Source organism: Hibiscus syriacus, unplaced genomic scaffold (genome assembly GCF_006381635.1).
Source record: "Hibiscus syriacus cultivar Baekdansim isolate YM2019G1 unplaced genomic scaffold, ASM638163v2 tig00110783_pilon, whole genome shotgun sequence".
In the NCBI taxonomy this organism is placed as follows: domain Eukaryota; kingdom Viridiplantae; phylum Streptophyta; class Magnoliopsida; order Malvales; family Malvaceae; genus Hibiscus; species Hibiscus syriacus.
The window spans coordinates 17,310-23,484 of record NW_024062861.1 but is presented as its reverse complement, the minus strand read 5'-3'; the positions used below and the strand labels follow the sequence as shown (position 1 = coordinate 23,484).

At 35.8% G+C, this 6,175-nt stretch overlaps 1 pseudogene; it reads left to right on the top strand.

Moving 5' to 3' along the window:
• Positions 1 to 649: 649 nt before the first annotated feature.
• Positions 650 to 2,144, top strand: LOC120140288 (annotated as a pseudogene).
• The last annotated feature ends 4,031 nt before the right edge of the window (positions 2,145 to 6,175 follow it).

Below are 6,175 nucleotides of genomic sequence, written 5' to 3'. Positions count from 1 at the left end.
TATTTATAGTCGAGAGGAGATAGTGTAATTATACAAGGCGCGACCCCTGCACTGCGCCTTGCATTATGCATGTGATAATTGGAAGGCGCGGCCCTTGCATCGCACCTTGCATAATTGTGTCAGAATTAAAGCGAAGGTGCGGCCCTTGCACCGCGCTATAGTGGTGTAAGGCGCGCCCCAGGGGCCTCGCCTTTGCTAGCGTGTGTCCATGTCAGCGTAAAGCGCGCTCCAGGGGCCACGCCTTACCCAACGTGACGCCAGATCAGCGTAAGGCGCGTCTTCCTGCAAAGGGTATTAGATCGGGAAATATTGTCTGAACGGTGTCTGACAGGAAAATTAAGATATTAAGGGTGATTTTTCGGGAAATTCGCCTAGCTGTCTCTCCATTTCTGCAACATCTCATCGGTTTTGTGTGCCTTAACCAATTTGCAGGGCATTGCGCAACATTCAAATCAAATTGATAATTATCTTATCTTAAAAAATGGGAAAACTAAAGAAGCTGGAATATTTGCCTATTACATCTTAATATAATACGTCATCCTTTCTTTAGTTTCCAATTGTTGGGTTTCATGGACATCGTCTGTTTTTGTTCTACTATAAATTCCTAAGCAAATCCTCCGTGACTCACCATCGTCCTTCTTCTGACAACATGAATAAGCTTTGTTTATTGTTCTCTTTGCTGCTTGTGGTTGCTTTTGGTTTCGTCAATGGTGGAAAATTGGAATATGACATTGACAAATCGAAAGAGAAAATCGGAATATATGAGCTGAAGAATGGGAACATGTCTGTTAAGTTCACCAACTGGGGTGCAACCATTATGTCACTTGTTATTCCAGACAAACATGGTTGGTTCCTTTTTGTCTGGTTTGGTTTTCCATTTTCTTGTCTGGGTTGAATTTTTATTCCATTTCCTGCTATTTTGCAGGGAAACGGGGTGATATTGTTCTTGGATATGATACTGTAAAGGATTAAGGTGTTTTTCTCTTTATTTTTTCATATTAATTTTGCAGTTTCGCTCTACTAAAAAAACTTGGTATACATTGGCAGAACGATACAACATTCTTCGGTTCCGTAGTCGGACGGGTTGCAAATCGAATCGGAGGTGCAAGATTTTCTTTGAACGGAGCTCAATATAAACTGCCGAAAAACGACGGGAATAACACACTTCACGGTGAACTTAATCTCTTAATACGCAATGATATTTCCCAAGCTCATTGCTAGCTGTTTCTGATGTTTTGTATCGCAATTTGATGGAAAACTTTAGGTGGTCCTAAAGGATTCGCTGATGTTATCTGGAAAGTGATGAAGATTAACATTCTGAAGATCCCACAATTCTCTTTGGTTATGATAGCAAAGATGATGAAAATGGTTGGAAAACACATCAAGCGCCTGAATATGATCATTTTTCATTGCAAACAACTGATCATAAAGCTAATATATTTAATTTCTAGTATACTTTTTTTTTCTGTAGGATTTCCCGGCGAAATCAGAGTCACCGTCCGGTACCTCCTCCGTTCGGATAACCGACTGAGAGTGACGATGAAAGCTAGAGCTTTAAAAAAGGCTACCCCTGTGAATCTAGCACAGCATACATATTGGAACCTTGGTAACCACGACAGTGGTGATATCTTGTCCGAAGAAATCCAGCTTTTCGCCTCCCGATTCACTCCAGTGGATGAACACCTTATTCCAACAGGCGTATTGTCCACGGTACGAGGAACTCCATACGATTTCCTCAAACCGCGGACGATCGGAAGCCGGATCAGGGAACTTGGGAAAGGTTACGACATAAACTACGTGATCGACGGTCCGGACGATCCAAAAAGCTGAAGAAAACAGCAATAGTGAAGGATAAGAAGTCGGGGAGAATGATGAAAGTGTATACGAATCAGGCGGGTGTGCAATTCTATAGCGGAAACTTGATAAAGCGTGAGAAGGGAAAAGGAGGGTTTATATACAAACCTCATGCAGGGCTGTGTTTGGAGACTCAAGGCTTTCCTGATGCACTGAATCACCAGAATTTCCCTTCACAAATCATTTCGCCTGGAAAGCCTTACAAGCATAAAATGCTCTTCAAGTTCTTAACTGCAAAGGACAACAAATCTGATAAGTCGTCAAGGCTCGCTGAGATTGATTTCGATTAGGTTAAAGACAGTGAAATTAGTCAGTGTAGTCATCGATTAGATATTGTAACTAATCAATTAGTGGTAACATGTATTTGGATTGAATCGCAGGTTGAAATGAAAAAGGATATTAAAGACGTTTTATCGTATTAATGTATATTAAAATATATGTAATAATTAAAATTATATTCAGATTTGTTGTACCAACTAAAGGTCCTCCGCATATCTTTCTCGCATCTTATAGTCTCTGGACACCTAGGGAACTCTGGTAGATATAGAGAAAGGATCTTTGAAAGGACCTCGAATATTTAACATGTTTTGAGAAATGGTGACCTATTGACATTACTTTTAACAGACCCATATAATATATCAACTAAATTTATAGTCATTTGACCATATTCACCTAGCCTACTTACCTATGAGTGGCCATCATATTCCTACTTCTAACACCAACTCTAAAAACCAATATAAAACATATCGATCGAGATCGATAGAAAGGATGGATCATGAATGATAAAACTCTTTGACACTAGCCAACGATCAATCTACCACCAATTGCGGCTTTTCATTCAAACTAGAAGGGGTGAATCACCTACAACTGTCACAATCCATTTGATCCCATCAATAATTAGTGCAGTAGCGAGAAACACCAAGTTGAAACAATGCTCAAATTTGGTTGTAAGGAGTGGATAAAAGAACAAATTCATATTAAAAATTGCTTTGATTGTACACATTCAGGCTTCTTTACATGCTTCAGTAATCATCATGTACTCAGCTTCTGTAGATGATAAAGCAACGATAGTTTGTAGGGTAGTTTTCCAACTATTGGTACAACCTCCAACCGTGAAGATTTAACCTGTGAGAGATCTTCTTTTATTGAGGTCTCCGGTAAATTCAAAATCATTTTATCCGATAACCCCTCTTTTTTTCTTTCAAACTGTAAACATACATTAGAAGTACCAATGAGATATCAAAAAATCCATTGGGCATCCTTCCAATGTTCTTTCACGGTTTTTCCATATATTTACTAATTGCATTGATTGCATACACTAAGCTTCAGTATGTATAAATCATAGCATACATGAGTGATCTCACTGTACTAGAGTATGGAACTTATAACATGTACTAAATGTCATCATTTAGTACGAATAAATCTTTTACCATAAGAAAGTTTTACCAAGTTCCGTGTTTTGTTTTTCTGAAGAGATTTATTTTCTCTTACATAGCCCTTATCCACTTACTTGAGTCTGCACCACTAATTACCTCGGAGTATGTTGATGGTTCTTGACTTGTATCTATGTTCGCCACAAACGCATAAGCAATTAGGTCAGCCTCTACATACCTTTGTGAACGTTTGATTTCTCTTCTGAGTTTGTTATGAGCAATAGAATTTTGCGGTTCTGATGTGTTAATTTGAGGCAGGAGAATCTGTCTAATTTTTGGATATGCCTCTATTGAACATCCTATATCAAAATGAAGCTCCAAATTCTTTAGTGCTGTGTTTGATTTAAGCCGGTCTTTATTGGCAGTGTCTTTGAAAGGTGATTCTTGTAATATAGCAATCTCATCAAAGACAACACAGATGTTAATCATTATCTCTTTTTTTTTTCCGAACACCATAGTTTATACCCTTTTACAATAACTTTGTACCCTAAAAAGAAACACTTCCTGGATTTAAGCTCTAACTTTTTCTTATATACATGTGCATTGGCGGGACAACCAAAAATTTCAAATTAAAGTAATCTAAAGGACTTCTTAATCATACCTCATATGGATTCTTCTTCCTAATGCTAGTTGAAGAAGACATATTATTTAACAAATATGATGTGGAGGCAACTTCATCCCAAAGACTTGGGTGAACCATCATTTGACAACATGCAATAATCTCTCTTCGTTATCGTTTCGTTCACCTAATTTACGACATCGTTTTTTGTAGGGTCTGGCGTAATGTCAATTGTCTCACGATTCCCTCTTTTTGGTACAAATCATTAAATTTATTAGAAAAAAAAAACTAAATTATTATCAGTGTGGAGGCGTTTTACCTGTTTCCATGTTTGGTTCTTGATCATCATCTTTCAATCTTTGAGTGCGGAGAATGAATCACTCTTATTTTTAAGAAAAAAGAGTCACGTTTTCTTAGACAAATCATCAATGATTGTCAACATATAATTAATACTTCATTTAAAAAGTATTATAGATGAACCCCAAAGATCAAAATATACAAAGTCTAGAATGTCTTTCGTGTTGTGAATTTCACTGATCAAACATACTTGTTTTTGCTTTCCAAAGACACAATGTTCACAAAAAGCCGGTTTATAAATTCTTTGACTATCAAAGAGTTCTCTTTTGCTCAACTCTATCATGTTGTTCTCTCTCATATTCCCTAGACGCATGTGTCAAAGTTTTGTAACATCTTCATCTAACAAAGCGGGGAAGCAACAACAACGTCACTCACGAATGTGGAATCCCATAGAACACAATCTACCAATATCCTTTTACCCTTCCATCATGATAAAGAGTGGTTGTTGACCTTTAAAATTCTACCTTCATTAAAATATTTATATCCTTTTTGTCGCAACCGTCTTTCGGTTGGGTTCCGGAATTGGAATTCGACTTAGGAAAATGGATTGGAGTCGCCACCGATCGTTTATTTTAAACAAAATAGGTTGACCGGATCTCTTATTTCTTACCTGATCTGCGTCTTACCAAAGATGTGTCAGATTCGGGAGTCGGTTACAGTCAAGGAAGGATTAGCACCCTTGAACCGCCCTTTCGGTACTACGTAATTTCCAGTTGTCTTAATTAAGAAAATTGTAATTTTAAATTAAAATGTAAAATTTGATCATGAATTACTTACCTCTGATTAATTGACGAAAATACCCTTAAAAAGTCATAAGATGTGTTAGTGGGAAAAACTATATAAATAAAAAAAATGCAAAAAAAAAAATAAGTAGAAAAAAAATAAAATAAAAGGAAAATTAAATTAATAAATGAAATATAAAATATATATATATATATATAATAAAAAATGTAAAGAAAGCTTCCCATCATTTCACCGAAAGGGGGGAAAATAAAGTCTTAGGATAAAAAATGGCCCAAACATTTAATGCATACATATAATAAGATATATAATAAAGAAACAATAAGTGAATGATAAAGAAAAAAACTAAAAAGATATATAACGGTGCTTAAAAAAATGAGGGAAAAAAAGAAAATACATATATATATATATATATATATAAATGAGTAGAAAAAAGAAAATATATTATGAATATAATATATATAAACAAATAAAAAACTAAAATAAAGGAATATAGAAAATAAAATAGAAATATAATCAAATATATATATATAATAATAATAATAATAAAATATATAATAATGAAACGTAATATGTAAAAAAAAAATAAATAAATAAATAAAAATAAAATTTTAAAACACAAATTGAATCGGGGGCTAAATTAAAAGGAAATCAAAATCAGAAACCAATTCAAAAGCAAATTCGGGGTCAAAATAATTCTTTAAAAGCAGCGAGGGACCAAAAGGGTAGTTTACCCCATTTTCTTTAAAAACACGCGGGTTCCGAGGTGTATATGGGTCGGGTTAACAGGCCGTATATGTGCCAAAATCTGGTTTTAAAATTTCATTTCTTTCATTCTCTCCAAACAGAACGCCCTCCTCTTATTCTTTTCTCTCAACTGTTCTTCAGTATGAATGGTTCCCAGAACACGGCCACCGCGTCGCCTCGCCGCCGCAGTTAAACGGCGACGGTCGCCGTTCATCGGCGGCAAAACCCGATTGTTTCTTTGTTTTTCAAAGCTTTTTAAATCTAGTTTTCAAAAATCAAAATATTTTCTATAAAAAATGAGCCTCGGGGGCTAGATCTACAAAAGAAGATCCCGACCCAACCCATCCGTTCATCGGCTAAAAACGCTCTCTTTGGGTTTCTTTCGACCCAAGGTACAACAAAGACACAAGACAATAAAAACCACATGCAAAGGTATGAAATTTTTTACCTTTCTTTTCGAAATATTTGCAATAAACCTTCGAAA